Source organism: Nothoprocta perdicaria, unplaced genomic scaffold, assembly GCF_003342845.1.
Source record: "Nothoprocta perdicaria isolate Ctin4 unplaced genomic scaffold, notPer1 scaffold_98, whole genome shotgun sequence".
Classification (NCBI taxonomy): domain Eukaryota; kingdom Metazoa; phylum Chordata; class Aves; order Tinamiformes; family Tinamidae; genus Nothoprocta; species Nothoprocta perdicaria.
In genome coordinates, this window is record NW_020456287.1 from 1,928,786 (window position 1) to 1,932,678 (window position 3,893).

A 3,893-nucleotide genomic window follows, 5' to 3' on the forward strand; every position below is an offset into this window, starting at 1 on the left:
GAAAGACTGGAGGTACAAACACTGTCAAAGTATTCCAGGAGTTTTACTAACTGTTTAAACTATAGTGTGTGAAGGACAATACCAAGAAAATTGGGTACTCTCTGACCATAAGAAACTGTTATGGCTGAATTCATGGACTTTCTTAGAAAGAATCTGATAGTGAGCATGCAATTTTATTGGTAAGTAAATGCTAACACTTCATAATCTACTTAAGATAAAAGAAGCAAATAAAGCTCTTGGTCCCGGTATACTTGCATATAGGAGAAACTAAACAATGCAGTCAACGTAGTTCTACTGAAATTATCCAAGGATCCAAACTGTACTGCTGTTCTTCAGGATTTCCACAAGTCTGCCGAGATTTTTTTAGTTTTTTTGACTTGGACTCATGTTGAAGGAAGAGCTGGAAGGCACAGGCTTTCCGAATCAGAGCCCTTCTCCCAGTGTGGGTTTAGCATGGAAGGGAAATTGGGGCTTTTGCATGACCAAAAGGAAAAAAAAAAGGTTTTGAAAAGGGTTTTGATGTGTTGGTGCATCCTTTAGGATCATACAAATGTGGAAGTAGGAAGAACTTTTTTGTTTAACCAGATATTTAGAGTGAGAAAGGACTCTTGTATGTGTATCAACAATGAATGTTTAAGTAGATGTTCTTTGGAGGTTACCATGTGCTTTTTTTTTTTTTTTTTTTTTAATGTAGCAAGATGGTTGTGTTTGTTGTCAAAATACATTGTATTTTCTTTTATCTTCTAACTGGATCTGGCTGAAGCACTCTTGCTACCTCAAGCCCTTTTCCAGACAACTATGTCTCCAGCTAGGGTGGAGAGGAAGAGTAGTGATTTATGAAGTATTCTCCTGCAAATGTAGATTAAAAACTGTAATAAATAAAGGTCTTTAACTTTTGACAATGGTAGACTTTTCTAGAAATAGAATTAACATGGTCATCTGATCTGTCAAAAGGCAGATGCAAATAATTATGTATTATGTAATGGCAAAGATGCAATTGTGTAAGTTTGAGGAGAAAAAAAAAAGCATGGATATGGAAATGGGGATAACAGAACTGCAGAGACTAAATTCTAGGCGCTTACATTTTTCTTTACTAACCTGAATTTTGGGGTGATATGTTCCTTTATGGCATGGTGCTTGATAAGGATCAGCTTTAAAATTGTCAAGCAGGAATGAACTGATGATTAGTTGTACTTTACCCATGCCAAATGTCTTTCTGCTGAAGTTATTTGATATGATTAGCTTCACACTTCTTAGGATAATAAGAGTGATTTGGGGCTAAGAGTGAGTGACATCCCATAAACACTACCTCCCCATCAGCTCTTAAAGTTAGATTTATATTAAACTCAGGTATGTGGGCCTCGTAAGCCATTTTCTTTCCGAAAGGATTATTTTTGACAAACTAGCTGAATGCAGTGTTTTAGAAAAAACCTTAAAGTTATGTTTTTGGGGAGAGTTGGGAAGGGCGAGAGGGATTTGAATATAATTTTTCGTTAGAGAACCTTTACGGTGGGAGCACTGAGCTCACACTGCAGAACCCCTGCCCCTAATTGTGGTCTTTAAAGGACTTGTCATCTCCAGGCGCCTCCTTTCTCCGAGCAATTTGTTTGCTCCTTGCACCTGCCCTGGATGTTCCCAAAGGAGCCTCATCCCCCTAAGGTGACATTTTTGGGAAAACCTGAGAAGGCAGCAAAACGTGCCAAGAAGCAGACAGATGTGGTATCAAGTCGTCATCTTTAACACAGGGACAGCCCTTTTGGTGACTGCAGCGCCTGTGCCCAGTGGTTTTTTTTTTAGGATGGGGAACTTGACTACTTTGAGGAATAGGAACCCCCCTTTTTTTTTTGTTTTTGGTTGAAAAAGGTCTTGTTCTTCCCTGCCCCAGCATTCCCTTTGTTTTCTCTCCTTTATAAATGAGCATTCTGAAAACAACCTGCTCCCAGAAAGAGCTTCTTGCACTGCAGCTACTGGCGTTGCCCTTGTTGTTGTTAGGAAATACCCTGTCTAAATACAGTCCCTACAGGCCTGGGGTGGGTTCTGCTGCATCTAGGCACTTCCCCCTCCTCTTCCAGAGGCTACAGCAGTGTCCGAGAGATGCCCAGCTGGCACTGAACCTTGCGGGGCAGTGAGGAGGAGGAAGGAGAGCTGTGCCGCGAAGGAGCGAGGTGCTCCATGCCTTGGGCTGAGCCTGGGGACAGCAGTGGGGACGTGCAGGTGGGCAGGAGATAGCAGGACAGGGGATGTGGTGCTGCAGAGGGTGGAAAGCACCATTGTTTGGGGCCGTTCTTGGCTTCCCACTGTGCCACTGCCACAAGGCCCAGCGTTGCCTACGCTGTTGAGAAACCTTGAGCGGGTCCTAGGCAAGCATCAGTCATACGTCGCCTGTCTGGGTCAGCGTTTGGTGCCAGGATGCTAATCGGATCAGGAAGTCTGGGTATGCCCTTTTTTTTCCTCTAGAAATGTGTGGGCAGGAGGCTGGGCCTTCTCCTCCCTCGGGCGCTCGAGCTGCCTGGGCTTTGCTGCCGCCAGCCTTGGCCTCCATCACGTGCATCGGCATCAAAGCGGTGCCCGGACGAGCTCCTCAAAGGGACGTTTATGCAGCGAGGCTCAGTCCAACCCCCCCTCGCTGTCACCGGCTGCTCTAACACGCTGGAGGGTCTGGAAAAAGCCAGAGGCCAAAATAAGCAAAGGTTGGTGATTAGGCTCAGCTAAAGGCCAGCGTTTCTGTTGTGACCAGCCTGAGCAAACAAGAGTTTTGGCTGCAGCGGCGTAGAGAAACACAAATGCAAGACGTACTTTTGTGCAGGGGTTAGGAGCTCTGAAGCTCTGCTACTGTCAGAAGGGCAGCTTTTGGAGAGGCTTTTTAACATGTGTTTATACTTGAATTTCAAAAAACTATAAATAAATAGAAGTTAAAAACGTGGAAAACAGGATAGACATATGACGGAGTGTTTATGAGCAGCCACCCCGTCCCAGACCTGCTGCACAGCATGTGATGTTGTTGTTTCTCCCCCAGCAGAAGGTGAGGGGAGAGCACGGTCACAGAACAGAATGAAAATAACTTGGTTAAAAGCAAAATGAAATCCCTTTACAAGTTTTGCTTTAATTTAGACTGCACTGACTCACCTAAAATCAGTGTATATAGTTATTGCAAGGGTGCTTTTTAAGTCCATTCTCTGTTACAACTGTTTCTACTGTAGTACAAATCTGATGGTGTCTGGCTGCAGCAAGCCACAAATGCCTCCTAGTGCTGAGGATGCCAAAAGAGTGCATTTTGGTAAGATGCTCTTCTTTAATGTACAGACTTTCACTGCTGTTGGACGTGCTCTTAGGAGAAGTCTTCCCTTTGCCAAAGCTGGTGCTGAAACTTCTCCTGATGCAGTGAGACATTCTTCCATTATTTTAAAATTGTGAGGAGCAAAATATGTTTTCTTCTGCTTCCCCTCTCCAAATTTGTAGACCTCGAGAGACCCATGTGAAGCCTGGCTGGGTCTGGGGAGTTAGGGTCATTCCCTCACCGAGTCCCATCTGGCCATAGTCATCCCTAAATGACCCCTTGTGCGTGCACCAAAGCGCAATGGGACCTGCTGTGGGGAGGGAACAAGGGAGGTGTTGTGTAGTCGAATGCATTTTCACCTGAGGATCTGTCCTGGATAGCAGAGCTGGTGCTGGGAGAAATCTGGCCCATGGTGCTGAATGGCAGAATTAAAAACAATTTGTCCACATACATTTATCTGCAGCTGCTCACAGCCAAGCAGGTACCACTTGCTTGCCAAATGCCATTTTAAAGCTAATTTAAGAATATAAGGATGGTATACACTGAATTAAGCCTAAGGTCCTTTTATTTCAGCCCCTTCTTCATCAGTGGCCTTCAGCACTTCAAGTTCAAGATA